The 24,650-nt window shown below is 43.9% G+C and overlaps 1 protein-coding gene across 5 annotated transcripts in view; it reads right to left on the reverse strand.

Moving 5' to 3' along the window:
• The window catches only part of PC (pyruvate carboxylase), a 91,267-nt gene extending 67,458 nt beyond the window's left edge, over positions 1-23,809 (reverse strand). The window contains exons 1-4 of one of the 5 annotated variants that reach the window (XM_072970392.1): positions 23,712-23,797; positions 23,203-23,341; positions 20,843-21,007; positions 19,295-19,329 (exon numbers count right to left, since the gene is read on the reverse strand). The gene's annotated coding sequence lies outside the window, so the exon portion shown is untranslated. Of the gene's footprint in view, positions 1-19,294; positions 19,330-20,842; positions 21,008-23,202; positions 23,342-23,711 lie in introns of all 5 variants that reach the window. The other 4 variants (XM_072970391.1, XM_006210690.4, XM_031690946.2 and 1 more) reach the window with 4 other exon arrangements.
• Between the last annotated feature and the right edge of the window lie 841 nt (positions 23,810-24,650).

The following is a 24,650-nucleotide window of genomic DNA, read 5'->3' on the forward strand; positions in this document are numbered from 1 at the left end:
TTCATTCTCTGATCTGGAAGGTAACAGCAGTCCAGAAAATGCTCTCGATGGCAGAGGAGAACAGCAGAAAAGTGAAAGTCATCATCAACAATCTATACACATGAAGCACTAGCTGCCCAGGCAGAAAACCACCTGATTGTACTCCTTCCTGTCCCCACAACCCAATAGGAGGGACATTACAGATAATCAATGGGAAACTCCATAGGCTGACCCTTTGGATCCTTCAGTAAAACAGGGATGCTGTTAAGTGCATCCATGCTGCTGTGAGGCTAAATGAGACAAGGAGAATGACAGGTGGGCAAGCACTGACTTAGGGCCTGGCACACAACAGGCTTTCAGTAAAAGTTCATCTGTTCCTGCGATGAAGAAAAGGACAGAACTGGAGTGCTAACTCTCGGTTCTGAGAGGGCTTGAAGCCGTCAAACCTACTTAAGGGGAAAGAGTGGTGAGGAAGGCAGGAAACCAGAACATGGGAAATAAGAATTGTTTGTAGAATCAGGACTAAGAGAAAAAAGAAAGAAAAATGTGAAGAATGTAAGAAACTTGCATGAAGAAACAGGAAGGGAAAAAAGTATAAGAAAATAAAAGCAAACATAAGAATATATGTCTAAAATGGCCCAAAGGGCAGACTGCTGGCATGTGATAAGCAAGCACGACAGGCAGATATCAAAGAGACTAAAGAGGAGCGAGGGCAGAACCACAGGGAGGTTGTTCCAGGGCATTTTCCTGGCAAAGGAACGGGAGCAGGAGAGCAGAGACCTAACAGGGGAAATGAGACCCCATACAGACAGGACAAGGGAGAGGGTAACTGATTACACTGAAACAGGCAAAGCTCCACAGCACAGAACATGCTAGAAACATGATGGCTACAACTGCTAAACTCAGAAGGCGATTTATAGAACCGAGGCAATAAAAAACGCAAAATTCATGTAAAGGAAGCGGGAGGACTAGGGGCACTAGTAAAGGAGAATATGAAAAAGAAATAGGTGTTTTGGAGGAAAGCTGTCTTTTAATTTTTTTTTGTATTGTTATCAAATGTAGAGTTCTACAAAAAGTGAATACACACTTGGGAAATAACACCTCTATGTTTATGAACACACCGATAAGAGATGGTTACCTTCCCTTCCTCTTCAGAAGAAGTGTGGAAAATGGAAGTCTATCCTGTCTTCCATATTCCCAGAATCCTGCTACCTATTTTATTTGGTATACATACACAGCAAATTGCAATTAATTTCAGCCCATTTCAGCTCTTAGCACAGTAGCATCCACCCATCCCCTGCCCACCCTGATGGCAGGCAACTGTGCTATTGTTCCTGGAGCACCTTGCACAGAGCTTGTGGGGCCAGGATAGGCAGAAAGGACTCTGTCCTCCAAATATTGAGGACAATCACTGAAGTGCAGACAGAGAGGCAGACAGACACTGTTGTTGCATCTCCTCCCTCTCCAGCTGAAGTGACTATCAGGGGATTTAAAGGACCCACAACATCTTTTCCCCCACTTCATTTTTGGCTTTTTCTACTTTTGGAAGCCAGACATTAAAGACTAGGACATTCAAAAACAACTGCATATACAGAGAAAATTAGAAAGTGACCAGGCATGCTCAGGAAAAGGCTCAGAAAACACCTGAAAAGACCTTAAGTTTACAATTCAGGCTGATTCTCAGGATAGAGACAGCCTACAATGATTAAAACAAAACAAAACAAAAAACCCAGCAAACCCTGGGAAAGGGGTATATCCAATTTCCAGAGTTACCACATTATTAGAATCAACTGTCCAACGTTCAACAAAAAATCACAAGGCATACAAAGAAGCAAGAAAGTATGGCCCATTCGAAGGAAAAAATAAAGTAACACATTGTCCCTGAAAAAGATCTACAGGCAGATATACTAGACAAAGACTTAAAAAAAAAAAGATCTTAAAAATGCTCAAAGAACTATCAGAAGATGTGGAGAAAGTCAAGAAAATTAATAAAAACATCAATTTAAAAAATGAAAATATCAATAAAGACATAAAAAACCTAAGAAGAAATGAACAAAAAAGTCTGGAGCTGAAAAGTGCAATAACTAAAATGAAGAACTCCCCCTGAGACATCCAAAGTAAACCTGAGCAGGCAGAAGAAAGAATCGGTGAAACTAGGTAAAACAATGGAAATTGTCAAGCCTGATGAACAGAAAGAACAGTGAACAGCACATAAGGGACCCATGGGGCCCCATTAAGCATACCACATACACACTATAAAAGTCTCAAAAGGAGAAGAGAGAGAAAGAGACAGAGAATATTTGAAGAAATCACATCTGGAAACATCCCAAATTTTATGAAAAACATAAACATCCAAGAAGCTCAACAAATTCCAAGCAAGAAAAAGAAGTCAGAGATCCATACCAAGACACATTATAATCAAACTTTCAAAAGCCAAAGAAAATTCTGAAGGCAGCAAGAGAGAGGCAAATTGTCACATACAAAAGATCATCAATAAGATTATCAGCAGATTTCTCATACAGAAACTTTGGAGGCCAAAAGGCAGGGGTTCAATATATTCAAAGTGCTAAAAAAAAAAAAAAACCAACTATGATAAATCCTATATGCAGCACAACTACCCTTCAAAAGTGAGGAGGAAATGAAGATATTCCCAGATAAACAAAAGCTGAGGACATCTGTGGTCAACAGACTCGCCCTGTAAGAAATGTTCACGGAAATCCTGCAAAGTGAAATAAAAGTACACTAGACAGTAACGCAAAGCCATATTAAGAAATAAAGATTTCAAAAAAAGTAAAAACATAAAATCTAATGTTATTATAACAATAGTTTGTAACTGCCTTTTTTGTTTTCTAGGTGATTTAAGAGACTACAATTGGCCCTTGAACAACACAGGTTTGAACTATGTGGGACCACTTACACACAGATATTTTTCAAATAGTAAAAGCTACAACACTGCACCGTCCATGGCTGGTTGAATCTGCGAATGCAAAGGAACCACAGATACAAACGGCTGACAATAAATTGTAAATGGATTAATCTCTGCATTGTTCAAAGGTCAACTGTAATACAGTTAAAGAAAAAAACAATTATTAGTGGAAAAGCTAGTATTACTATAACTTTGGTTTGTAACGTCAAATCTTGTTTCTACATAATTTAGGAGACAAATGCACTTAAAAGAATTATTACTTTATGTTTGGGGGTACACAGTATACGAAAATGTAATCTTTAGACAGAGCAACTGAAAGGGGTGGGAATGGAGCTATAAAGGAGCGGCTTTTGTACAGTATTGAAGCTAAACTGGTATAAATTCAAATTAATGTTATAATTTTAGGATTTTAAATGTAATCCCCATGGTAACCCTAAAGAAAATAGCTATACAATACACGCAAAAGGAAATGAGAAAGGAATCTAAACATTTTACTACAAAAAAAAAAAACAAACCCACAACTAAACACAAACGAAAACAGTAACACAGGAAATGAGGAACAAAAAAGCCACAAGTCACATAGTAAACAAACAGCAGCTGATAGAAGTCCCTCCTTACCAGTAATTTCTTTGAATGTAAATGGATTAAATTCTCTGATCAAAAGATAGAGACTGGCAGAATGGATAAAAACACATTATCCAATTATATGCTGTCTACAAGAGATTCACTTAAGATCCAAAGACACAAGCAGGTTGAAAGTGACAGAATGGAAAATATTTCATGCACAGTAACCATAACAGAGCAGGGGTTGTTATTCTAATATCAGATAAAACAGACTTTAAATCAAAAAAGGTTAAAAGAGACAAAGAAGGACACTATATATTAATAGAAAGTTCAACAGAGCAAGAAAATATAACAATTATAAACATTTACACACCTAATGACAGACTATCAAAGCAAAATCTGATAAAACTGAAGGGAGAAATAGATAGTTCCACAATAATAGTTGGAGTCTTCAATACCCCACTCACAATAACAGATAAAACAACCAGACGGAAGACAAGTAAGTAAACAGAGGACTTACGCAACACAATAAATCAACTAGATCTAACAGACATAGAAAGAACACTCTACCCAACAACAGAATACACATTCTTCTCAAGTGCAGATGGGATGTTTTCCAGGACAGACCATACATTAGGCCACTAATTAAGTGTCAACAGATTTAAAAAGATAGATATCATACAAAGTATCTTCTCCTACCCTAACAAGATGAAGTCAGAAATTAATAACAAAAGGAAAACTGGAAAATTCACAAATTTGTGGAAATTAAACAACACATTTTTAAACAACCCATTGTTCAAAGAAGAAATCACAAGGGAAATAAAATACCTTGGAGATAAATGAAACCAAAACCACAACATACCAAAACTTACAGGATGCAGTGAAAGCAGTGCTACGAGGGAAATTTATAGCTATAAATGCTTATGTTAAAAAACAGGAAAGCTCTCATGACTGAACCATTATGCTCTACACCAGAAAGCGACACAACATTGTAAACTAGCTGTATGTCAATAGAAAAGAATGTAGAATTTTTTTAAATCATTAAAAAATTTTTAAAAAATTTTAAAAGGAAAGAAAGATCTTAAATCAACACCCTAACTTTATAATTTAAGGAACTAGAAAAAGAACAGCTAAACCCAAAACTAGCAGAAGGAAGGAAATAATAAAGATTAAGAGCAGGGATAAATGAAATAGAGAATAGAGAAAATCAATGAAATCAAAAGCTGGTTCTTAGAAAAGATCAACAAAATTAACAAACCTTTAGCTGTATGGACTAACAGGAAAAAGAGAGAAGACTCAAATGATTAAAACCAGAAATGAAAGTGGGGGCATTACCACCAATGATCCTACAGAAATAAAAAGGCTTATGAGAGATAACTGCACAACTGTACATCAACAAATTTAATAACCTCGTGGATATGGACAAATTCCTAGAAACACAAAATCTAAACCACAAAGAAATAGAAAATCTGAATAGACCTGTAACTAGCAAGGAGACTGAATCAGTAATCCAAAATCTCTCCACAAAGAAAAGCTCTGGACCTGATGGCTTCACTGGTGAATTCTACCAAACATTTAAAGAAGAACTAATACCAAAATTTTCCAAAAAACTCTAGAGGACAGGGTACTTCCTAACTCATTCGATGAGGCTAGCAGAATCCTAAGAACAAAGCCAAACACACTACAAGAAAAAAAATAATAAAGCTACAGATCAGTATCCCTTATGAACTGCGATGTAAAAATCCTCAAAAGATACTAGCAAACAGAATTCAGTGGCACATTAAGAGGATTATACACCATGACCTAGTGCGATTTACTCCTGTAATGCAAGGATGCCTCAACATACAAAAAGCCATCAATGGAACATGCCACATCAACAAAATGAAGGGGAGAAAAAACACATGATCACCCCAATTGATGCAGGAAAAGCATTAACAAAATTTAACATCCTTTCAGGATAAAGACACTCAACAAAATAGTAATAAAAGTAAAGTACCTCCACATCATAAAAGCTATTCATGAAAAACCCATAACAAACATAATATGCAATGGTGTAAGACTAAAAGCTTTTCCTCTAACATCAGGAACAAAGTGAGGATGCCACTTCGTCCACTCTGTTCAACACACTACTAGAAGTTCTAACCAGAGCAATTAGGCAAGAAAAAGAAATTAAAGACATCCAAATTGGGAAGGAAGGAGTAAAATTATCTGTTCGCAGATGATATGATCTTATATGTAAAAAACTCAAAGGATTCCATTAAAAAAGCTGTTAGAACTAATACATGAATTCAGCAAAGTAGCAGGATACCAAGTCAGCATACAAAAATCAGTTGCATTTCTATACATGAACAATTAACAGTTTGAAAAGAAAATTACAAAAACAATTCCATTTATAATAGCATCAAAAAGTACAAAACACCTAGGAATTAACCAAGGAGGTGAAAGACTGGTACCATGAAAACTACAAAACACTGCTGAAGGAAATTAAAGAAGACGTAAATAAATGGAAACATCCTATGTTCATGGTTTGGAAGACTTAATAGAGTTAAAATGTCAATACTACCCAAAGCTATCTACGGATTCAAAGCAATCCCTATCAAAATCCTAATAACCTTTCCTTTCCTTTCCTTTCCTTTCCTTTCCTTTTCTTTTCTTTTCTTTTCTTTTCTCTTTTCTTTTCTTTCTTTCTTTCTTTCTTTCTTTCTTTCTTTCTTTCTTTCTTTCTTTCTTTCTTTCTTTCTTTCTTCTTTCCTTCCTTCCTTCCTTTTCTTTACTTTCTTTACTTTTCTTTACTTTTCTTTACTTTTCTTTCTTTTTTGCAGAAATAGAAAAATGGAATCTCAAGGGACCCCAAATAGCCAAAACAATCTTGAAAAAGAAGAACAAAACTGGAAGACCTCACACTTCCTAGTTTCAAAACCTACTACAAAGCTATGGTAATCAATTACAGTGTGGTACTGGCATAAAGATAGACATATGGACCAGTGGAATAGAGTACAGAGTTCAGAAATAAACTCTCACATATATGGTCAAATGATTTTTGACAAGGATGCCAGGACCATTCAATGATGGAGAAGAACATTCTTCAACAATCAGTGCTAGGAAAATTGGATATCCACATTCAAAACAACAAAGTTGAACCCTTACCTAGCACCATGTACAAAAATAAACTCAAAATGGGTCAAGGACTTAAATGTAAGACCTAAAAAATAAAACTCAGAAGAAAACAGAACAAAAGCTTCAAGACATTGGACACTGGATTTCTTAGATATGACACCAAAGGCACAATACCAAAAGAAAAAACAGATAAATTGAACTTCATGAAAAATTTAAAATTTTGCACATCAAAAGTCATTATTCACAGAGTAAAAAAGCAACCCACAGAAAGGGAGAACATATTTGTAAATCATGTATCTGATAACAGATTAAAAACCAGAATAGAGAGAAAACTCCTAAAACTCAACAACAACAACAACAAAACCAAACAACCCAATTCAAAAATGGGCAAAGGACTTGGATAGACATTTCTTCAAAGAAGACATATGAAAGCCCAAAAAGCACTTTGAAAAGACAAAGTATAATGATGGTTGCCAGGGCCTGGCAGGGAGGGGAGAATGGAAGTTACTGTTTAATGGGGAGAGTTTCTGTTTTACAAGATGAAAAGAGTTGTGAAGATGGATAGTGGTGATGGTTGCACAATAAGTGAATGTTTTTAATACCACTGAACTTTACACTTGAAAATGGTTCAGAGGGTAAAGTTTATGTGTATTACACCACAATAAAAAAATGGAAAAATAAATACGCAGCCTTTTTCTGTATCCAGACAACAGAAGGACAATTTTAAAAAGTTTTTAAGAAAACAAAAACAAACAACAATCAGGCCAGCCTGCAATTAACACAAAACAAGATCAATCTGGCAGTAGCAGAAAGATAGCGGGGTATTCAGTCTTCCCAGGAATGAAAAAAAAAAAAGTGTAAATTACAGGGAATTTTAGAAATCAAAAGGAAAATATTTGGGAAAAGATCTATGTGGAAGTAGGAATTTGCAACCAGTCAAGGGGGACCAGGGTCTGAGATAGGATAATATTATTTTTAAAATCCCTTAAGACATGTATTAATAATTGTGCTATTCCTGCTCCCCAAAGCAACCCTATCTATGCAGTGAATGCTAGAGTGGACCTAGACCCTGGCAAGACCTACTAGGTACAGATGGGCCAACCACAGGTCTTTAAAACCAGGAGGGCAGAGCCCAGAGCTTACCCGAGGTCAAAGTTGTAACTTCTCAGGACACTCCAGAATATGAGTGAAGCAGAAATAAACCTGATCTACCTCTCCTCACCCCCTAGAGCTACCTGCAAGAAAAATCAAGTGTCTCAATCTTCAGCACTGAGCAACTGGAGAAACAAAAATCTCACCCCGAGAAGTTATAACCACAAGACAACCCTCACAGATTTGTGGGCCAAATTCCTACCACATGGGTGATCAGAAAATACCCAATGCTCTATATTGCTGGTGGGCAGAAGGATAAATTAGCACAACCACACTGGAAGAGAACTTTGCATAACCTAGAAGAGCTAGATGTGGCAGAAATTCCACTCTAGTTTGTACCATGGAGAAACATGCTCACTACACCAGGAGGCATGTATAAGAATGTGCACAGCAAGGTTGCTCCTAAGAGTAAACACAGGGAAGCAGCCCAAAGGCTTCTTGGCAGTAGAAAGGATAAACACACTGTAGCACATTCACACAGTGGAAAGCTACATAGCCCTGAAAACAAATGGAGTTACATGCATCGCCAAGGATGAATTGCTAACGTAATGCTAAGCAAGTCACCGAGGTCTACAGTATGACTCCATGTCTAAGATGTTCAAAGAAAGGCAAAACTAAACAGTTATTTAGAGATTGTTCATAATGGTTAAACTATTGAGAAAATCAAGGGAATAATTACTGCAAATGTCAGAATTGCTGTGGGGGTAAGGGGCTCCAACTGGGGGTGGGGGGTTGATATGGTCCTAACTTTTATTCCTTAACCTGGGGGATGGGTACATATATGTTCATTATTTATTTGTGTGTGTGTGTGTGTGTGTGTGTGTGTGTTAAATATGTCTTCTGTGTGACATATTTTGCAACAAACATGGCAAAAAGAAAAAAACTATGGAATGCTACACAGCTGTTAAAGAATGAGGCAGACATCTGTACTGATATGGGAAGATCTCTAAGATACATTGATAAATATATCTTAGGGCACAGGGCAGAGAGAGAGAATGTAGGAAGAAAAAAAGAACAGAGATATACTTCTAATTTAAATGGACTCTTAAAGGACAGACAAGACACTTTAATCAGAGGTGGTCTCTAAAGAGTGAAACTGAGTTACAAGGGAGAGAGAACAAAAAGAGTTTTTAATACATTCCAATGTTTATACCAGGTGCAAGTATTACTTAGCTAAAATAAGTTAAGCCCTAAGCCTCTGGGTCACCACTTGGTAACCTGTTACAAGGCTCTATGAGGCTCAAGTGGAGCACCTCTAAGGCAGTTACCTGGGTCACACGTGGGCTTCCTTTGCCTTATCAGTAACTGTTCCACCAGACCTCAGATTTCGAGGCAGAAGTCCTCATCATCTCAAATGATTTCACAGCCAAGGGTAGAACTCCAGCCCATCCAAGCCCAGAATCGCACACTCTAGATGTTATGATATAATAAGAAATAATGTGTTTGGTCTTTGCCCTTGTCCTAGGCTCCTGACGCAAGAGTTTCTAAAACCCTTGGAATTCCCTGAGTGACGGGGTGAAAGGAGCGTCTTTTGTCCCAAGACATAGCTCCAGGATGGAGGCTGGTTGCCAGAGGAACCAACCACATGATCAGAGGATTGGAATTTTCAGCCCTACCCCTGGACTTCTAGGAAGGGAAAAGGGCTGGAGATTGAGTTAATCACCAGTTGCCAATCGTGCCTTCATAATGGAACTCCATAAGTACCCTAAACAACAGGGTTCAGGGAGCTTCCTGGTTGGTGGACACATTCAGATGCCAGGAGGGGAGATCACCCCCAATTCCACGGGGATAGAAGGTCCCGTGCTTGGATCCTTCCAGACCTCACCTAAAGTACCCCTTTATCTAGCTGTTTATTAGCATCCTTTAAAAAAATGAATCCATAAACGCAAGTAAAGTGTTTCCCTGTGTTCTGTGAGCCATTATAACAAATTATCAAACCCGAGGAGGTCGATTTACAGCCAGTTGCTCAGAAGTACAGGTGGTAACTGACATCAGAAGTAGAAACAGTCTTGCGGGACTGAGCCCTTAACCTGCGGCATCTGCGCAAACTCCAGGTGGTTAGTGTCAGAACTAAATTAAATTGTAGGTCACTCGGTTGGTATCAGAGAGTCAGAGAGTTTGCTGGTGCTGGGGAAAACAGCATATTTGGTGTCAGAGGCATTGTAGGTTTAAAAAAAAAAATCCGAGACCACTGGTTGGGATTCTATCGATAACTGGACCCTTGGGTTTACTCTGCAGGGCTGGCTGAACTGGGACAAAAATCTCAAAGAGGCGATACTGAAATGTTCTTCTGGGGCCATAAATCTGCTCAGAATGGCTCCATATTCCCTCTGCCCCCAAAATGTCCTTTATCTACCCCAAGGAGAGAAAAGCCTCTTTAAGCTGTGTGTTCTCTCCAGCTGGAGAAGCAAGCCATGAGGGAGAAGAAAACTGACTCAGAGCTGTAAGAACAACAAAGAGAGAGGCCAGCTACAGGACTAGACACAGACCTTTTCTTAAAAGGTAAAGCATACCACCTCCTAACTCATGACTTCAGTCTCCGCGTTCTTCCCCTCCCATCAGCAGGAGCCCCCGCTGTCTATTCTAATATTTTCTCCAGATCGGATCTCAGGACTAACTGCTCTGGTCTAAAGCAAATTCAATTTTCTCAGGAAATTCTGAGTTGGGTATAATGCCCACCTGCAGAGATGACACTTCATTCCAGCTCCCTATCTCTACCTCTCTCCCTGACATTGGGTCCTTCCACTGCATGATTGGGTTGCTTTCCCAGTTCTGCATTTCAGGATGGAGGCAGAGTTGCAAATTCAAGCTCCCCAAGTCCCCTGTCCACTTCACCCCATGACAACCTTTCTCCTGTAATACTGTTTGCTTCTTCCCTCCCACATGCACGCAGCAACAGCATGTCTGGATTGCAACAACGGCCTTTCAGAGCTAGTCCCCAAGTCTGATGCCAGACTCTCTCCAGGCCAGGGCAGCCGGCCCACTACTTCCAAAGGGTTTCTCAAAAGGCCATTCGCCTTTGGTGGGGTCGCAGGCCCAAACATCTCAGAGGCTTCTCGTTGTCTCACAGTCCAACAGGCAGCTGGGCATTCACAGCACGAATCTCCCAGCCCTGATTCTCACTACCCCACAACAGCATCCACTCTTTCAACAGGGTTTTCTACGTGCCAGGGTCCCATGGGTTCAGCGGAAAACAGACACAAATCTCCACCCTCATGGAGCTTCCCTCACGGAGCTTCCCTCACCATCCTCCTGCCAGTGAGGTTGAGGTCATCGCCCTTTCCCAGTGCCCGGCTTTCCTCGTCACCATGGCTTTCTTCCAAGTGCCACTGCCTGGGTGCTATCCCCTCCTCTCCACTAACCCAGATATGACTCCCTCGTTCAAGGGACAGCTCTCCTGGGAAGTCCTTCCTGAGCAAATCCCCTCCCACCCAGCCCCGCAGCCCACAGGCCCGGGGCCTCACGCGCTCTCCTCTCCCAGTGAGTCCTCCTGGGACTCTTCTCCGCCGGCACCATCAACACAGCCACAACTATGACGTGTCCACCAGGTGCCACTTCACGTTATTTCATTTAATGCCCCCAGTAGCCCCAGAAGGGAGGTCTTATTGCCCCTATTTTATAGATGATGAAACCAAGGCTCAAAGAGGCTAAGGAACTTCCAGAAGTGACAGGGCTGGTAAAAAGCTAAGCCCGAACTCCACCCCTGTCCCCCTGACTCCAGAGCCCTAGTCTCAACCAGGGCTACACCACTTCCCTGATAATTTTATACACTTGTTTTTTGCATTTAGCATCTTACCCGCCACAGAAACAGCGCTCAGTAAATGGCAATTATGACTGTTCCTTATCAACTGGTCACTACTGGAACGTGTATTTCACCCCAGCACGTGCACCCCGTCTCTCCTCAACCACAGGATTAGCGACCGTGGGCGGGGACCATGTCATCAGATCCTCTGGTAGCTTGACAGCTTCCAGCATCTGTGCCTGCCACAGGTGCACAGCAAATGCTCGAGGAAAGAACAAACCGTTTCTCAGAATCATGCACAGTAATAGCATTTGCGTGTCTTAAACTATTCAGTCAACTGAGAAAACCCAGGATTAGATAACAGGGAATTTATTCTGCCAAATACTGAAACTGCCATTTAAGAATATAAGAAGTAAAAAGGGATGGAAAGATGGTTTGGGTCAGCAAAATTACAAGCAGCTGTTTTGCAGCCGGCTGGAATGGGATGGTCAAAATCCAGAAAGGCTGAGGAAAGCCTTAAGGTCTTACGGGCTTGGCCTCCGGCAACATGATGGGAAGGAAAGTCCTGCCCTGAGTGAAGACTCCCAACTGGCCACAAGCCCAAGTGACAACAAATAGCTCTTGGGACAGAAGCTGCAAACACCCATCAAGAGATTAATTTCAGTAGGAAAGACAGAGAGTTTTAGGTTGGTCTTTTCAGACTTGTGCACAATGACACTGAGACACCACATTCTAACACCCCGGGGAACAGCAGAAAGACTCCAAGGCCAGGAATCAGGTTCGTTGCTTCCAAAGCTTAGCGCTCCTCCTCCTGGTGGGGCTGGGTGACTTACTGAAGCCCCCTGAACCTCTGGTCCACCATCCATGACTTTAACCTGTCCCAGCGAGAACTGTCCAATAAATAATAAAACTATAAAGTGCTATACACATGTAGGGCCTATTATCAACAACAGAAGCAAATAGAACATCAGCAGTTGGTTCCATGGTGTCCTGGGGTGCGCTAGTGGAGACCAGACCCTAATATCTGTTGAAGCCTTAATGGCTAATGGGTGGGGGAGAGGCTGCCACTACTAGGCTACAATAGTTATTTTACTTTTCTTGACGTAAAGATTAAATTCACCTTTGGGGACAGAACATTTTTCCCCTCTGTGTTGTAATTCTATTCTGTTATCCCCAAGCATTCAGTAAAACTTTGTGAAGTATCTGGTAATATTTTTAAAAGATGTACTCTGAGAAGTTATGAGACAGGTCTGTTTACATGTTTAAGGCAAAAGAAGAGGGAACAGCCCTGAGACAGGGAGAATGACAGGCGACACGCGGAAGAGAAGAATGAGTAGACAGCTGGCCAAGGAAGAAGCAACCCAGGTAGATTTCATTCATTTAGCAAATTTTTTTTGAGCCCCAACTATGTTCCAGGCTTGGTGGAACACATAGTAAGCATTCCTTAGGTATTTCAAAAAATACTTGCAGAGGAGAACTTGGTAAAAGAATTCCAACAGGTCAAGTGTGAAAAGAGCTTGAGTAATTGTTATTTAGAGACGAGACTGACATGTTATCTCTGAAGATGGAAGAGATCAGAGCCATCTAAGACTCAAAAGTCAAATACAGTAGGTTTTGCCTCAAATGGTATCTGTGTTCATCTCTCTGCCTTCTGGCCTCCATAGTTTCCAAGGCGAAATGATTAATCTTAATCTTATCAACGATCCCTGGTGATGAGTTGCTTATCTCTTCCTGCTTTCAAGATTCTTTGATTATGATGTGTCCAGGTATGCATCTCTTTGACTTTATCCTACTTGGAGTTCACTGAACTCCTTGGGTGCATAAATTACTGGTTTTCATCAAATTTGGGGAGTTTGGGGCTATTATTTCTTCAAAGATTCGTTCTGCTCCTTTCTCTCTACGTGCTTTCCAGGACTCCCATCATGTGTGTGTGGTAGGTGTTCTACAGGTGTCTGAGGTGTACAGTTTCCTTCCCGTTTTCCCTTTGTTCCTCAGACTGTTTAATCTCAGTTGACCCGTCTTCAAGTTTGCTGATTCCTCTGCCTGCCCAGCTCTGCTGCAGCCCCTCTAGTGATTCGTTTTTCATTTTAGTTATTGTTTTCAACCCTAGAAATTTTTGTTTGTAATTTCTGTCACTTTTGATCATCTCTGGTGAGGCACTGCTCTCTTACTTTTTTTTCCCCTCATACTTTCTTTTAGTTCTTTACACATATCTTTAAATAGCTGATTTGAAGACTTTGTCTACAAAGTCCAACGTCTGAGGTCCTCGTGGACAGTGTCTATTGATTGTGCCTTTTCCTGTGTACATGACATTGTTTGTTTCTTTACATGTCTCATAATTTTTTGTTGAAAAAAGATTCAGCCGTTTTTCTTGAATGATTGTTCCTTGGATTGCTGCAAGCCTTTGATTAATTTCCAGGGATCTGAAAAAGTTGAATTTGACAGTTTTTGCCAGCTTTCTCATTTCTTTTATGGAGCAATATATTTTAAGAAGTCCTTATTTCACCATTCTCCAAGAACCTATATCCCTTACAGCATTTAGAAAGAGGTTTTCACCCCTCTAAACAATTTTTTGGAGAATAGGAAAAAAATCTAATATTTAAATACTTTGTACTTAATCTTAAGCCCCAAGTAGTGTTATAAGTGCCATACTTCTATTTTTTTAATCTGATTATTTAAAATAAAATACACAGCAACATTTTTTAAATACAAAATTTTATAATTCCAGCATCCAGAAAAAAAAATTGGGATAATATTCCAAAATAACCAACGGTGAGACCTTACACATCGTTTTACTTTTCTCGAGTAAAAGCACCGTGGCTCTTGTTCTGATTAGGGTACACAGGCTATTTGTAAAGCTGCATTGTAGGATACTGAGTGGACTGCAAGTTTTGCTATAAACATGCCGTCCTAAACAGCCTAGGATGTTTGTGTTCTAGTCCCGTTATACCTTAGGTTACATTTCTAGAACTGAAATTACCATGTCCAATGCCTTTTTTTTAAATTTTAGGTTCAATTATCTCTGTACCCTCTGCCATTCAATGCCCTGCCCTGTGGAGGAGCACATTTTCCTCTCTCTTTGGACGGAGATTCTGACACCCAGTGATGTCACTGCCATCACTTAATAATATACTTTCATGCTATTTATCATGCAATGCTCCCTCACCACCTGAAGGGGGAACTCAGAGCCAAAAGTAAGGAAGACAATATTTAAAACTTCTGAAAAGCAGGACTCTAAGACAGTCTGCCACACAAATTTTCTTTTCTTGGAACTCCACAGACCTTCAGTCTTACCCATATGGAGCTACGTAAGCATCAGACATCGGAGGGGAGGTCAGACTGCATTAATCATTTTCAACCAGGTCCCATACCACTCACAAGCTTCCTAAAGCCACACTCAGTGACCAAGACAGGAACTCAAGTCCACATCTGTTTATTATCTAAAATCCAAATCTCTAACAAGCGTTTGATGACAATCTCCTCCCCAAAGAGAGTTGTAGCTCTCCACTGGGAGGTTAGGGAGAGGCCAGGGTTCTCACCATTTCCAGTGGAATGAACTAAAGAACAGGAAAGGGCAAGCATGGGTTACAGGTGCCAGAATTTCTTAGTCACCAAGAACTCTAAAGTTTCAGAGTCCTTTTCTCTTCATTTGAAAAAGGGTAAGATGCAGGGAGGAAATGCCAGACCTGGACTCAAAAGTCTGGGACTCTAACTCTAGCCTGGCTGTGTCACTGGCATGATTTTAAAACTAGCCCTAGGTCAGACAAGAGCTTGGAAGATAAGCAGAATCTAAATTCCACCTTACTTTGCATTTTAATTCCACTGATCTTGTGGCCACAGTGCATAGAAATGAAGCTTTGAGCAGATTAATGAAATCCAGTCACACAACCCAGCAGCCTGGGTGTGGAAGTGGAGTTCCATGGGAAGAAAGGATTAGGCATGCTTCAGTCTAGGGCACGTGGGCTGTGAGACCATCCCTGGCTCAGGGAAGATGGCAATGACCCAGGGCCCTGCCTAGCACTAGGAGTCAAAGGCTAAGACCCAGTTCCCCCTGGGCAGCAAGCTCTTGAATTCTAAAGCAGTGTCATCCAGTTGAGAAAGAAAATCCAAAAGTTGCTCAGGAAAGTAACCTACTACAGTTTGAAATCATATCATTATTTCCTTATTAGGTAAGCTTATTTAATTCTAGGAAGATTAAATTCAATTATACAAATATGCCTAAGAAAATTAAAACCATAGTATTTATAATTTCGTGTTAGGAAATCTGTGTGTATCCGTTACTTTACATACTTAAATGTTCAAGGAAATTTGGTCTTGTCAGAGTAACAAGTCAGCCTCAAGATTCCAATTAAAATGTGTAACTGAGTAACTGGCTTCAACTTGTGATTTTAAGTTGGAATCTTACTAATTTAAAATCAGTATTGGCAGATGACAAATAAGCACATGAAAAGATGCTCCACGTCATTAGCCACCAGAGAAATTCAAATTGAAACCACAATGAACGGGATATCACTACACATCTTTAGAATGGCTAAAATGAAGAAGTCTGACCATATCCAATTTAGTGATGATGTAGCAGGATCAGAACTCTCATAGACTGCCTGCGGGAATGTAAAATGGTACAACCACTCTGGAAGGCAGTCAGGCAGTTTAAGTTAAACATACACCTGTCATATGATCCAGCCACTCCACTCTTACACAATCTGCCCAAGAGAAAATTAAATATATGTCCATACAAAGACTTGTACACAGAGGTTCACAGCAGCTTTATTTAGAATCACCAAAAACTGAAAACAACTAAAAGGACCAATAACAGGTGAATGGATAAACAAATTGTAGACTATCCACTAATGGAATATTACTCAGCAATAAAAAGAACTATTGATACATGCAACCTGGACAAATCTCAAAATAAGTATGCTGAGTGAATGAAGCCAGACAAAAAAGAAATATACACTATATGATTCCACTTATGTAAAATTTCAGAAAATGCAAACTAATCTGTAGTAAGAGAAAGCAGTTCAGTGGTTACTTGGGAGTCGGGAAGGCAGAGAGGGGTGGGAGGAAGGACTTACCAAGGGGCACGAGGACATTTCTGGATAATCACTATCCTAATTGTGGTTATGGTTTCAAAAGTGTATGCATATGTCAAAATATAAATTGTATATTTTAAATATGTGTAATTTATTATGTCAAAAATACTTCAATAAAGCTGTGTAAAAAACATAAAATAATATAGGAATATTTAAGAAAATGTAAGTCAGTTTAATGTATTAAATTTACAGGAATACTTTTAAAAGTATTAAAGATTCTGTTAATTGCAAGTACTAAAACAACTGAAGAAAGTTGAATGTAATTCATAAACTCTCAATTTAAAAATTTCAAATGAGTTAATTTTGCAAATGGATCAAGTATTAACAAAAGACCTCTTAAAGTGATTGTTGAAATTTTCTGGAATCATAAATAGAACAGAAAGATTTGTAGGCTACATTTAAAAGCTAAATGTAAAAGACTAGCCCTTAAAGGAAGAACAAGATTTCTGAGTTTGTAACTTGAACAAATTGAAAATCAATTTTTTTCAATCAAAGTAACTTCTAAATAATCTTTGTGTTACACAAAAACCCAGGGGTGGGGGGGGCATCAAAAATCTCATCCAGACATGCCACCCACCCAAAACTCATCAAGTCAGTTAGTCTCTCTGAATCTTAGCTTCCCCATAAAAGAGGAATGTTTTCCAGAATAAATAATCCATTTATTACTAATGACTTAATATTAATCAATTTTATAATGATAACTAGCACATTAGTAAAAGCACTCGGAGAAGCAAATATTAAGAGGTTAGCAGCTTGGTATCTCTGCATAGTTAACTGCAGCCTTTCCCAGACCCTGGGCTGACCGGTGACAGACATGCAAAAGGTGACACACGGATCCTCAGAGACTAAGCATGACTCAGCACAGCCAGATCATGGAATTTTCCCGAGGCCTCACTTAGGGATGGATGTTGGTCAGGAGAGGAGCTGCCACATGTGGAGTTTGGCCCCATTCCACACACAGCTGGTGGAAATGTACTTAGAGCAGCCATGGCTATCCCAGCCCCCCTGCTTCTCTGGCCTGCAGGCAAATCAGGATAAGGAGGTAAGGAACAGCTGCAATGAGGGGATGCTGAGATGACCCAGGGTTATGCCTTCTGGCATTGAAAAAAAAAAAAACCCACATCCACTTCCCTCCAGGATCACCAAGGAGACAGAAAGGAGAGGCCAGGGGAGGGCAGGAACCTTCAATGGCAGAGTCTTAGTTACAGTAACTAAGCAGAGCTCAAGGGACTTAGGGACTGAGAAGCCAAACAAGCTTTAACAAATTAAATGACCTGGGAGAAGAAGGCCCTTCCTGGGGACTTATATTCCCTTCCTACTAATGGATTTTGGGAAGGCATGCAATAAAAGAAGACACTCTGAAAAAACAGAGGCAGGGGGTGGGGGGATGGTCAGAATCTCAGATTCTGCTAATTAGTCTTCTCTGCACCCCAATTTCTCACTCCAAAACAGAAGTGGTTTGGGGACCTTCACTTAACTGTCCCTCTTCTCCCCACAGGGATGCCAGTAAGAGCCGTAACACTCAGCTCTATCAGCCAAGGCAGGAGGCCGAGAGAAAGCAGAGAAAACAGGGCAGTGGAAACTTTGTGGAGGGTGGAGTCCATCAAAGGTCCAAAGCCATTTCCACTCATACCCATCTGCCTTTACACTCTGCCCATTTTCCCAAACTCAGTCTTAGAGTGCTAAACGGCCATGGCTGGCCCACGACCTGGGACAATCAAGGACTGTGGAAAAATCTCAGGAAGAAGAACAGCTCCTGGGTCCTGAAGGGTCACCTGAGAAAAATCCCCATACAAAGGAATTCCCATGCTGAGCCCTGGACTTGAGCTCTGGGCAAAGTCGTCCCTGAGCCACAAAGTTTCCAGGGCAGCTGGCTGTGAAACAAGGGTGATGGCTGGCCTGCCTCTGGGTGAAGGGAAGAGCATATCAGTGTCAGAAACGCAGGCGGGACACTAGGCAGAGCCAGGCTCATGCCCGGCTAGGATGCTCTCACAGACCAGCAGCAGGAGATAGGACGGGACCACCAGGTGGCTCCCGGCCTGAGGGCCTTGGACTTCAGACTGCGGAGATGCACCAGGATCAGTGCAATCAGTGGAGTTTCCTGTGTGAGGGGAAACCTTAAGAGTCGGAGGTTAATGCAGGGCGGTGCAGCCAGAGAGCACTATGTGAGGGGAAGAGGGGCCTAGTCCACCTTCACCCCCTCATCATTGTGACTCCCAAAGGCTGAGCATCACTGGAAACACGTGTCGTGTGCTTTTACAGCCAGTCGCCAGAGCCACTTCCCGCGCCCAGCTGTGCACACCTCCCCACATCTCTCACCGCCCAGCTGCCTGCTCTCCACACTGACTCAAGGGGTCTTCTCAGAAGCTGCCCAGCCCTAGAGATGCTTCCCGTGGTCCTAGGAGCCTCGCCACTCCCTCCCCCCGGCCACAGGCGTCTCAAGCCACACACCCTCCAGAAGTAGGGCCTCCTGCTGAGGCTGGCCAGTTGCCAACTGGGGCCAGCAGGGAGCCAGACATCACTTTCCTGTGAAAACCAAGAAAACCAAGAGAGATGGGAACAAAGACAACTTATATTTTCCAAAAGTCAGAGCTTGGCCCTTTTTATTTACTGAGCTTGATAACTGACGAGCCAGGACTGCTCACATCCACTGCCGCTGCTCCGGAAGGACCCACATGCACCCACCCCCGCCCCCGACCTGGACCCAGGCACAGCACTTACCCTCAGGGTTTTGTCAGCTCTTAGAAGGCCGCTATCTAAATAAAAGAAAAAGAAAGCGTTACCCTCGTTTCTCTCCAGCACTCCCCAGAGAACCTAGGGGTGGCGGGAACAGAGACTGAGCGCCCAGAGAAGAACTGCTGCTTTGCATCCCCTCATCGCAGGGGCATCTGGGGGACACGAGGACAGCGCAGGGCTGTAAGGACCCCAGTTCTGTTGTCCAACTGCCTGGGCTCCATACTTCGTGCTCTACCACCCATTCCGAAACCATTCAAAGCTTGTTTTCCCATCTGTGAAATGGGAATAACAACACCCCAGTCAGAGGGTTCCCAATGAGGTAACACTCAAAGCACTGGCACCAGGCCTGGTACCGGGGATGCACTCAGACGTTTGCCAACGTGCCTAGTAACAAACATTTAAGTAAAACCTTTTCCTGGCACCCAATACACAAGAACAAGAACTTCTAGAAACTCACTCTTTTATCTGAAGTGCTCTGTCTTTCTGCCTCCTTCCACCCAGCCCCAGGCCCGTTTCCTCTGCAGAGCTGCCTCCAATCCTGCAGAAGCCACCTCCCCAGGGGTCCTCTGAGCCTGGTTCCTGCCTCTATGTAACCTGACACAAATTAAGAAGCTAATGTGTCTTCTGTTTCCCTGGCTGATTCCTCAGACCCTTTCCTGCAGAGATCCCCTCTCCCCTGACACACACACACACACACAGGAGCACACCCCACGTCTGGACCCATGGGAGCCTAGCTGGTGGTAGGTGACCACTTTTTGGAGTTCACAGATTGCTTGTTTCTGAAAGGCCACACCTGACAGTCAGCTCCAGCCACTAGTCAATAAAGAGCAAAATGGAGACGTAGGCCTGCAAACCATCAAATGAACTAAGTCCATGTTCCAAGAAAACCAGTTGCCTTGGTAGATTATATCAAGGTTGAAAATGAATGTTTAGGGCATTCAATTCAATTAAATACTTCTCGAGCACACGCCTTACATAAGGCACCATACCAAAGGCACAGGCTCTGCTCCCCAAGTGCCAGAAAGTAAGTCGTGGAGGCGAGTTAACCGAGGTAAGAACAAGTGACCCACGTGGAAACTCTGAGCCTGGCAGCTTGCAGCGGACCCCTGCCACACCCCTTCTTAGCTATGTGCTTCTGGGGGAGTTATTTCACCCACAGGCCCTCATCTGTAAACAAGGAGCTAAGAGTACTTTCGTTGTAGGGCTGTTGTGAGAATCAAGTAATACATAAAAGGGGCTTCACAAGGTCCTTGCCACCACAGAATCAGAGCTCAAAAGGTTGGCTTTTATTATTAATAACAATAAATCATTATTTATCATCATTATCATTAAAGGAGAGAACCCACAGCCAACTGAATAGATTCAGCAAGACTTTAACGCAGGGAAGCCTGAAAAGTAATTCTGACGGGACAGGATAAGAGAAGCTCTGCAGAGAACAAGGTCACAGGAACAAGAGCAGAGGAAGGACAAGAAGAAGTGAGTTTCAGGGAAACAGCTAACAGTGTCAGATGAGGCTGAGGCAGAAGAGGGTACCTGCGGGGTCGAATGGAAGAAAAAGTCCAATAGGTAGGATCCTATCTTTTCATTCAGTGGGTAAGAGGAAACGGTTGACTCGTCTCATCACTTTCTCATCTTCCACTCTCAGGCCCTACTCCTTTGACAGTTTGGCAAAGCACCCACAGCTGAGCCTAGAGGCAGCTAAAACAGAGGGGAAGGGATGGTCAGGCGGGCCCAGATAAGGCTTCAGAGAGCAGGCAAAACGCCCCACTCCTGGGAAGGATGTCTCCAGATGAGACTAGCCTACAAACGAGCACACTTGCTAGATGTGGGGAGATGGGCCCCATTGAGAGAGAGCAGGATGCTACCTGGAGGCAGCTAGAGAGAAGGCCCATACCAGTCCTCCAGGGAAATGTTTACCTGCAGGGCATCCAGCTCGAGTCCTAGAGAGAGATCTGGACAGTCTGGGGCCTGTCCAGGACTTCCTCTCAGATACTCTGACATGAAACAATCATCCCTGCAGCCCCCGTACATGCTGCAACTTGGAATGAGACCTGGGTCTGCAGTCCAGCCCTGCCTCGGTCCTGGTACCTCCGTGAGCAGTTAGGACAGGCACCGAGCACAGCACCCGGGGCACTGAAAGTGAGATAAGGAGGAAGCAAGCCACCTGTGTTGGCACATCAAAGGCAGGAGGGATCCACCGGGGTTACAACCACCAAGGCAAACCTCTCTGAGGGGTGATCCTGGAGGCGAGAACCAGCACTGAGAAAGTCGAGCTGGAGCAGGCTTCAGCAGAGAAAGATAAGGAGATAAGAGGCAGAAGAGACTTCGGGGTAAACTATGGAAACTTTGAATGCCAATCTAATCCCAGTCAACACACAGATATTGAGCAACTATAGAACAAAGCCCCTTCTGCAGGGCAGGGCAGAGCAGCCACTAAGAAGCTGCTCACAAGGACATCTGCTGACAAGTTGCTTACTGGGACACAAACAGCACAAACTTTAGCTCAGTCCGCTGCTGCTGGGCCCTCAGCGTCCAGCCAAGTCCCTGGCACCTTTGGACCCAATCTCACTTCTAACTTACGTTCACCTTAGCAAGTGCCCTCGCCTTGTTACGCCTCCTGCAGAGGCCTCTTCGCGGTGACCAGCCATTCTGCTCACACTCAACTGGGAAGTGCTATTTCTTCCACCTTCTCCTCCCACCTTCCTCAGCCTTCCTCTTGCAAGTTCTAGTTGCTTAAAACTCACCTCTATCCCATAATAAAAACTTGGCTGCTCAAATCCAAGCCCTTTGATTTGAGCCGGACCTGCTGGCATCAAAAGAGGCTCACAGCTCGTCTCCTTCACAAAGCCTTCCCCAACCCGTGCCCGTCCAACCCCCAGCCGGTCCACTTCTCCTCTCCCTGGCCTCAGCGGTTTGCCCTGATTTGCCAGCCTCTCCTGAATTTTCTCTTCCACGTCCTTCGTGGGCCGTACCTCGCCCACACCAGCTCTCTACAAACATCTGCGGCATGCTGACTTGCTGCTTACGTTCTGTTTCATTCTGTCTCCCCCAACCACTCTGTCAGCAGTTCGAGGGCACCTCATCTCCCAGGTCTTCTCTTAGCACCCAGTCTAGGGCTCTGAACATGATAGGTGTGCAAAGAATGAGATTGAGAGTTCAAGAGTTTAGATAAAGTGCGGATGAAGAAGAAAAGCCGTAGCTGTGAGGGAAGAGAAATGCTGAGCACCTCCACCCCAACACAACTGTTTGCATCACAGGCAGGGGAAGGATGTCATACGGAGGGCCAGGGCTGCTGGCAGCAGTGGGTTAGGGAGCAACAGGAAGGCAAGGATTTCTTGGTAAAGACTGAGGAGAATGGTTGTGATCTGGCAAAGATCGGCACCTCTGTGAGCCTCAGTTTTCTCAACTACAGAATAGGGGTAATGGTCCCTGGCCTACTCTTTCTCACAAAATGAATTTTAATCAGATTTTTAAGAATTTCAAAGCTGCCAGGGATCTAGGTACCTGGACTAGCCCCAAAATTTGTGAAATGAGGAAAGGGATCCCCACAGGCGAAACAATTCAAAGTACACAAAGCAAAACGGGCTGGGAAGAACCTGTATAGCAGGTCCTCAAAGCCAGGGCTTCTGACTCCGTGCCCAGGAGAGCACTTCCCGGAGGGCCCGCTGCTCCTCACTGCGCTTCGTTAACTGCTAAAAGCTGTAGAAATAACGGGCTGAGATCAGCCCCACCTCCTCCTGACCGAGTAGCTCTGGACAAGTCATTGCTTCTGGGGCCTCAAGCGTCCTCATCTGAAACTAAGCGGAATTACAAGAATGCCCCCCAAGGTTACTAGGAGGATCCAACGGGAAGCAGAGTGCAGGCACTTGGAACACGGAAAACCCTCGCCTTACACGCCACGGCTTTCTTCAGAGCTGAGCAACTTCCAGTATGACGGGAAACACTTGGGCTCCGGATTCTGACAGACTTGGGTTCGAACCCTCAAGGACCCCGCGCGAGGCATTTTAGGGCTCCGTGCGTCAGTTTCTCCATCTGCAAAATGGGCCCGAGAGCAGGAATAAAGCCGCCGGCGGTCCCCGGGGTACCGGGTGGAGGAGGCCGGGCTGCGCCCGCGCGGGAGGGATGCTCGCGGGCCCGGGGGACCGGGACGAGGGGTTCCCAGGGCAGGAGATGACGGGCTCCCGCAGGCCGCCCCCGCGGGAGGAGGAGGGGAGGGGAGGCGCACGTCGCGTCGGGTCGCGCCCAGCCCGCTGCCGTCTCCTCCAGCCGTCACTCGTGGAGCCCGCGCCGCCTTGGCGAGCGCGACCCTTATATAAGCGTCCCCCGCGGCAGCGCCGGCGCACGCCCACCCGCTCCGACCCGCTGCGGGAAGAGGAAGGTACACAGCGCCGCCGGCACTCACCTCCTCGCTGCCGCCGCAAGTCGTCGCCACCGCCTCCACCGCCGCTGCCTCCACTGACAGGGAACAGCTGCGGTCTCCGCGCAACCGAACTTGCTGCAGTCCCGGTCCCGCCTTACGGACTTCCTACTGGCTCAGGCAGCCCAACCCCTCCTGTTATTGGGCTACATACTCTGTCACTCACCGCTCCCCTGCCTGGGACTCCTCCCTACGCCCGCCTGCCCATCACGTTTAAGCCTTGGCGCCCCACGTCGGCCCCGCCCCGCGCGTCCCCAGCGGGCCCCTAGATTGGTGACGAGGCTCAGGGAGCCCGCCTCTGGCGCACCACCGCCTACTCCCCTTTCTCCAGAGCCCCACGTGGGCAGCACGGCCCCGGCCACGGCCCGCAATAGGCGGAAGTGGCGGGGCTCTGGCCGGCTGCGATTGGCTGTCGGCGGAGGTGGGGACGAGCGATTCATTCACCCGAGTAGCACGTGTCTCCGAAAGCCGCAAGCGTAACAGATCGCACCCGGGCTCAGGGTTACCGGCTAGATTCAGATACACGCAAGCAGATGGAGAAGAGTTCGGAGGGAAAGGGTTTGAGAAGAGCAGGAGGCACTTGCGAAGGCGCTGAAGCACACGAGTTTACTTGATTCTTCCCTTTAGCAGCTGTGGGGATAGTGGTGATGGGCAGGAATCTCTGTGTGACCTTGGAGAAGCAACTTCACCTCTCTGAGCCTTAGTTTCCAATTTGTAAATGGAGGCCACTCAGGACCTAAAGGATTTAGAAGGCTTGGCTGAACGGAAAGCTTCATAAACTAGGCTCTGTGCCAACCAGGGGATACGGAAGCGACCAAAACAAACCAAAATTTCTGCCTCCCAGTGAGAAAAAACACATAAAAAAGATTATACATCATGACAAAGTGGGATTCATCCCAGGGACACAAGGGTGGTTCAACATAC

Source organism: Vicugna pacos, chromosome 10 (genome assembly GCF_048564905.1).
Source record: "Vicugna pacos chromosome 10, VicPac4, whole genome shotgun sequence".
NCBI classification, from domain to species: domain Eukaryota; kingdom Metazoa; phylum Chordata; class Mammalia; order Artiodactyla; family Camelidae; genus Vicugna; species Vicugna pacos.